The sequence below is a fragment of the Ailuropoda melanoleuca genome, chromosome 11, assembly GCF_002007445.2.
Source record: "Ailuropoda melanoleuca isolate Jingjing chromosome 11, ASM200744v2, whole genome shotgun sequence".
Lineage (NCBI taxonomy): Eukaryota > Metazoa > Chordata > Mammalia > Carnivora > Ursidae > Ailuropoda > Ailuropoda melanoleuca.
In genome coordinates this window covers 104,669,488-104,676,755 of record NC_048228.1, presented here as the reverse complement: position 1 = coordinate 104,676,755, position 7,268 = coordinate 104,669,488, and positions in this window count along the sequence as shown.

The following is a 7,268-nucleotide window of genomic DNA, read 5'->3' as shown; positions in this document are numbered from 1 at the left end:
GGCGGGTACTGCTATGCCATTGTAAATAGATGAGGAAGCGGGGGTCCAGAGAAGTACAGTTACTTAGGTGGGCCAGTGTCTAGAGACAGCATCCCAAACCAGCCCTGTGACCCTCAAGCGGTGTCCTTTCGTCCCCACCACGCCCTGAGCCTGGCTCCCAGCTCTGGGGCCCTGCACCCGCGCAGTGTAGGGAGGGGCACGGCCCAGTGGAGGTGAGACGGTGGGGTCCGCAGACTTCTCACCAGGGCCGGTGAGGCTCCTCAGGATCCCCTTCTGCCCACCTCTCCCAACCCTCCCTCCCTCCCTTTCGCCCCTCCCCTGAAGCCTGGCTCAATCCTCCAGCCACCCTGGCTCCTCAAAGTTGTCCAAGCACGGGGGAGGGGGGCGGGGGGAGCACTGACTGTTCCCTCTGCCCTTTATTCTCTTCTCTCAGACACCCTCACAGCTCCATGCCTCTCAGATCTCCGCTGCAATGCGCCTTTCTGAGAAAGCTCCCTCCACCACCTTCTCTAAGGCACCAGAACTCTCCCCCAGACAACAGGTCTCTCTAGCCTGCTGATTTTTTCCATAGCACACGCTGCCCTTTGACATTTTATTATCTCTCTTTCTTTCTTTGTTATGTCTCCCCCCTTCACATTCAGCCCATTAGGGCAAATGCTTGTTTTGTTTACAGCAGTCTCTCTAGCGGCAAGCACTGAGCCCAGCACATAGCAGATGCTCAGGAAATATTTTCGAATGACTGAAAAAAATCTCCCACATACTTGCTGTGGTTTTAGCAAAGTTGCTGATCTCTTCATGTGTCGGTTTTCTCATCTGGAAAATGGGCCTAACTCATCTACCCACCTTATGTTGTGAGGAATATACAAGAAAAAGCATGTGAAGTACTTGGCACGGTGACTGGCACTGAGGAAACCTGAGGTAAAGCTTGTTTTCTGACTAAAAGAGGTCGGTGGGCTTTCGGGAAGATTCCCGTCATGCAATGGAGTGATGTGACAGGAACGGCCGCGGTGATAGATTTTTAATAGCACATCCCAGAAGATACAGCCACTTTCCATTTCACACGTTAACTGAGCCTTGCAATGACTGCCTGAGCTGCCCAGGAGATGTTTGAATCTTTTTCTGGGCAGAAGGCCGAGGCCCAGAGAAGTCAAGACACTTGTCCAGAGGCCGCACAGCCGGGGAACTCTTTCACATTCCCAAGACAACTCTCCGGGCCCTGCTCCAAATCCCCATGCAGAGGCCGGAGGCTTGTGGGCCAGGACCCTCAGACCAGAGCTGGGTGCTGTTCTTGGAAGGACTGGCGTGCGTGTTCACATCGTGTGGCTCCTTCTCAGGTGTCGGGTAATTCTCTGGAGGACCCTGGGGCCCTGGCAGCCTATGAGGTGTGGGCACGGAGGACCGGACAGGGTTTGACGTGCCAGGTGGAGGAGAATAAGCCAGTTCAGAAAAGAACAGCAGGGAGCTGGGAAGGGGCAGGGCGTTCAGGGGCGCAGGCCAGGGAGCCGATCCCAAGGCAGCAGCCCCACCTGCCTTCTGGCACTCCCAGATGCTCTGGACTTTTGGTTGGAGAGCAGTATGGGACAGCGTGGGGCTTCCATGGACTCCATTCCCCGGCAATAACAGTCATTATAGGTGCCTTCTCAAGCCCTCATTATCCTGTGTTTACAACCTTCCAGAGAAACAAAACCAGCGCAGCACGCCCCTCCCCACTTCACAGGCAGGGGTGTTAGTTGTACTTTCTGCGTGGAGACAGAAAACCTCTCCCTGAGACTCTGCTGGGGCTGGGCAGTGATTCCTGGAGCCTCTGGTTGCCTGCAAGGGTGTATTGAGGGCTTTCTATCCTGCAGGGCAAATTTGGAAGAATTCTTTGGACTGACATTTAGACTTCACCCTCACAGTGCGAAGAAGGCAGTGGAGAGAGAAAGCGGTGATGCTGGCTCTGCATTAAGCACTTTCATCATCTCGGCAAAGGTGTCCCACAGCCCTTACACCCAGGCACCATTAACCCATTTAACAGATGAGAAAACAGAGGCATCGAGAGGCTGTGGTTGAAGGCAAGGGTGTCAGTGGGCTGGGTTTGCATCTGACCTCAGGTGTGAGGAGACTATTAATGGGGTAGTGATGGCAGCCAGGAAACTCGCTTGGGTGGGTTTTTCACTCACATCATCTCGTTGGATCCTCCTGGAACCCCTCCACATGGGGTTCACGCTGTGCTCTCCATTTGGGGGGAGGCAAAGGTGATGAGGATGAGCTGTAAGGGGCCAAGGCCACTCAGCTACTGGAAGGTCAGGGAGGATCTGAACCTTGCAAAGGACCCTCCTCGAAAGGGCTCAGGCAGCCAAAAGGAAAGGAAACAAATGTTTGGTGCTGTGCTGGCTCCCTTCCCATGTGTGTATGGAGGTCAAAGGCAGGGACGGTAGGCTGCTCTGATCAGCTGATGAGTGCGGGGCAGAATTGGTCTCAAATACCAAGCTGGGCCCAGCTAGGGAGGCAGCCAGGTGCAAAGGAGGGGGGAGGTGAGGAGAGCAGAGGAGGAAATGAGGGTGCATCAAAGGGGCCCTGCCTCTTGCCCTGCCAGGTTTGCGGTCCATGTACAAGGCCCAGGGTGGGATGGGGGGGCTTCAAAGAGGAGCCTTTGAGCAGCTCGACCATTCTCTACTGGGCGCCAGGGCTCTCCTGAGCAGAGACTCAGGGCTTCCCGTGAGAATTTTAAAAAATAGAAATCATGCTACAGAATGCCAGGAAGTAAGGAATCCCATCAACTCTGACACTTCTCAGACTTTTCACCTCTGCCCTGTGAGGGGGCATCACGGTCCCCATTTCTGCAAGATGGGCTAAGTGGCTTGCTGAAAGCCGTTTAGCAGAGTGGCATCCCCACTGTACAGGAGGGTCCATGTGATTCCGTGAGACTTGGCCCCAGCACATGAGACTTTGAATTGAGGTTGTCCCCTTAGGACACGTGTTCATTTCCTAGGGCAGCAAAGGGACTACCACAGAATGGATGGCTTAACACTGAAATATGTTTTCTCATAGTTCAAGAGGCCAGCATTCCAAGATCAAGGTGTCTGCAGGCCCTGCGCTCTCTGGGTGGAATCTCTCCTTGTCTCTTCCTGCTTCCGTGGTGGCCAGGGTCCCTCCATGTTTCTTGGCTTGTGTCTGTAAACTTCCAGGCTCCACCTCATGGGGTCTGTGTTCATCTTGCCTCTGTGCATCTGTCCAGATTTCTCTCTTCTTATCAGGACACCTGTCATATTGGATTAAGATCCCACCTACTCAGGTCTGACCTTGTCTTAACTTGATTTCTTCCGCAAAGATGCCATTTCTCAAATAAGGTCCCACTGGCTGGTACGGGGGTGTGGGGAGCAGGGAGGACTTCAACATGTCTTTGGGGAGAGCACAATGCAACCCACCACAGAAAGTATGCGTGTACCCCTTTTCTCCCGGGAGCTCTGTGGTGCTGCCGGACACACAGACCCTGAGAGCAGCCAGCTCAGAGCAGAATGATGGCAATAACAACTCCCAGGACCCACAGCTCCCTGAGACGACTCAGTGCCTTCACCACCTTGGGCAAAACCCTTGCATCGTTTCGTGCAACAGCTGGACAGGAATCTTTATGCCCATTTTACAGGCGAGGAAACTGAAGTTTAGCAGCGTGGGTAGCATAGCCTGGGCCTGAAACCAGATCTGCCTGACTCCCAAACCAGGGTTGGGGTGGGCAGGCAAGGGTTAAGGCTGAGGCAGGGCAGGTGGGCCCAGTCCAGGCCCTGCTGACTCACTGGGCTTGCTTGCTGGGCACCCTCAGTTGCCTGGGAGCTGATTAAGATGTCACAGAGGATTATGATGTCAGGTGCAAGAATCACGCTCCAGGAGGGGCGACTGCTGGGCTGGGAGGGAGGTTATCCTAGCAACGGAGACAGGACAGCCATGCAGAGCAGCAGCACAGCGTGGTGGGACGGGCATGGGATCTGGGGTTACCCTGCCCGGGGTGCGAATTCTGACCCCTCGGCTCCACCGGTTGGTGACCTGGGGTGAAACAACTCACCTTCCTGAGCTGCTTGTTCCTCGGATACAAGAGGGAGGAGACTATTCCATCCCTGGGTGGGTCACAGGGAACCACCAAAGAAAATCCCCTGGCCTCTACGAGCATTTGCCAAATGGCAGTCCCCAGGGGGCCCAGGCAGGCATTAGCTCCAGAGCTGGGGCTCAGGCGTGGTCAGGCTTGCCAGACGTAGCGAAGAAATGGTGCCAAGAGCCGAGGCCGCTTACAAGGCAGCCTCACCTGGCACTGAGGAGTGCTGCAGCGGCCCTCATTGTGGCGGCCCGGCCTGCGGGAGATCAGCAGCTCTTCCCTGTCCCCTAAGTCCCCTAAACTCGGCTCACATCATGGGGACTGCAACACATACTCAGTGCCTGCTCGCTTGTTCTCTCCCTAATCTGCCTGAAGCCCGTTTCTTTAGATCCCTGGAAACCAGCAGAGCACCAGAGAAATGTTTGGATAAATGAAGGAAAAATGAAAGTTTTCTCAACTTCCCCCTTTCTGTCTTAGAACAAATTTCTCTTATCTTTGAGGAAGAAATATTCCACCTCTTCCGCAAAGCTGCCCCTCCTCAGAGCCCTTAATTCTAATCCTCTTATTTTTCTAAGCCCTGGCTTTCATTTATCTACCTAACCACTCAGCCATCTACCCACCCAGCTATTCAGCCACCCATCCTTCCACCCATCCATCCACTCTCATCCATCCATCCAACCATCCATCCATCCACTCATCCATCCACCCATCCATCCACTCATCCATTCATCCATCCATTCATCCACCCATGCATCCATCCATGACTTTTATTTACTCACCCACCCATTCATCTACCCATCCATCTATCCACACCTCCACCTGTTCACTCTCCACCCATCCACATCTCCATCTACCCATCTACCTATTCACGTACCCATTTACCCCACCCCCCCGCATCCACCCATCGGGGCAGTAGACATGTGAGCATCTGTCCCTTAGCCATCATGTCCTGTACTGGCTCTGAGGGGCCCACAGTGTCAAGTCAGACTGGAACCCTGGCCCTAAGGAATTCTCAGCCTTGTAGGGGTGAGCAAACATGAATGCGAATGTGGTGTGCAGGAGCGAGCGAAGAGAAGGGATGACCAGGTACTGGGGCCTACGGAAGAAAGACAAGTGTTACACTTGGCACCCAGAGAAGGCTCCCAGGAGAAGAAAGAACTAAATGGGGAGTTTGGGCAGGAGAGGTGAGCAAAGAGGCAGCTGGGAAGCAACTGACTTTTCCATGGCCCTCACCACGTGCTGATGTCTCCTCCCCTTTGTGGAGATCTCACACAGGCTCAGAGAGGTTAAGTGACTTTCTCCAGATCACCCAGCCTGTAAGTGGTAGAACAGATTTGAGAAGCTCAATCGCAGCTCCTCAGAGAGGTCTTCGTATGGCTCGAGCTGCCCAGCTTCTATCAGACCCCCCCCCCACTCCCGGTCTACCTGTGTCTGTTGTGTCTCTCCCCCACTGGAAGGTCAGCTCCTTGAGGGCAGGGACCTTGCCTTGCTCCTGATTAGTTCCCAGAGCCTGGAGCACCGTGTGCGCCCAGAGACCTCTCTCCTGAGATGCTGTAAATGCACTGATCCCTGACCCAGTCCTTGTAGCCCTTTTCTCCCTGGGAGCTTCAGTGCTTAGCTGCCTTCTGACTGTGGCCAGCGGGGTCTGGGAGGTGCCTGGGGCGTCTCAGTCCAACACTGACCCTTCGGGCCTCAGTGCTTCCTGGCCAGGTCCGGCATCCCTGCTGCACATTCCTGATCATCTTAGTAGACACGCACTGGGCAAGCAGATAATTGAAAAGATTACCCCGGGCTGGGACTCGTGGACTGCTGATTTATGGCATGTCATCCCTACTTCAGGGGTTCTATTACCAATTGAAGGATGGCTTCCCAACTTGGGCCTCGTGGCTGCATTTAACCTCCACCAGTCACACAGACCTGCGCTGGCTCCCAGGGTGTCTGCAAAGTCACTGTGCCTCAGAGCCCTAGAGGGGACCCCGTCCCTTCTCCTCCTCCTCTACCCCTCCCTCTATGTGCATCTCCTCCTCCTCCTTCTTTCTGCGCTGGGGGAGCTGAGGCGTTTGGTGGGGTGGGAGGGGGTTCCACTGAGAAAGTGGAAGATCTGTACGCATGAGGAAGTCGACTCCACCTTGACAGTTCAGCTGTCCTCTGGGACCCAGCTCAAAAGTCCCTCTTCTGTGAGGCCCTCCCCTCATTCCCATATGGAAGCTGTCCCTTTCCCCAGGTGTTTCCAGAGTTCCTGGATGGCCCTCCATTCATAGGAATCCGCCCTTCCCAACTGGTGCTGGATTTGCTGTGTTCACGGTCAATCTCTTCCATCTTCATGAGCGCAGAGCCCTGCGGGGGTGTGCCTGGTGCTGGGGAGCGAAGAGGGAGGCTGAAGATCAGTTGGGGACTGGTGTCATAATCCATTGGGATTAACCCATAGAGCTGTGTGGCTTTGGGCAAATCACTTTACCTCTCTGAATCTGTCATTCCTTATTTATACTATGGTGATAATGACACCCACCTTAGATATTCATCTCAGAACACTGTTCTCAACTGGACTAACAGCAGCAACATCACCTGGGAACTTGTGAGAAGTGCTGACCGTCGGGCCCCACCCTTGACCTGCTGCTGAATGAGAAATCCTGGGGCCCAGCAAACCCCAGAGGATTTGATGCCAGTGGGGTATTGCCAAGAGTGATGTGTGCAATAATGGAGGTGAAATGAATGGTTGAGACAGGGAGGCACTGACATCCCTTCCTTCATGCTGAAATGAGGCTGTGAGTGTGGGTCTAGCAGGAAAAACACTGGCCAGAAAGAAGAGTGTGTCCTGGGGCCAGCAGCAGCTGCCCACAGATCGCAGAGTGCCCTCCTTCCCCAGGGCAAATGTGGAGGAAGGCAGGCAGCCCCAGGGGTCAGACCTGGGGGGAGGGGATGCTGGAAGCCTGCAGAGAGAAGGAAACAGGTCTGAGTTCAAAACAGCCCTTGAGCAAGCTGGTGGAAGGGAAGTCAAGCAGCTCCGGAAGGGGGAGAACCCAGGCAGGGAGCAACCTGCCCCTTCCCCATTCTGTCCGTTCCTGCCTCTAGACCTTCTGTAGGGAGGGATGGACAGGGCACGTTTCCTGCCCTAGTGTGGGCCAGCAACACGTGATGACAGAGGCGGATTGGATCGGAATGATGCAGCCACAGACAAGGAGATATGGAACGCTGCCCC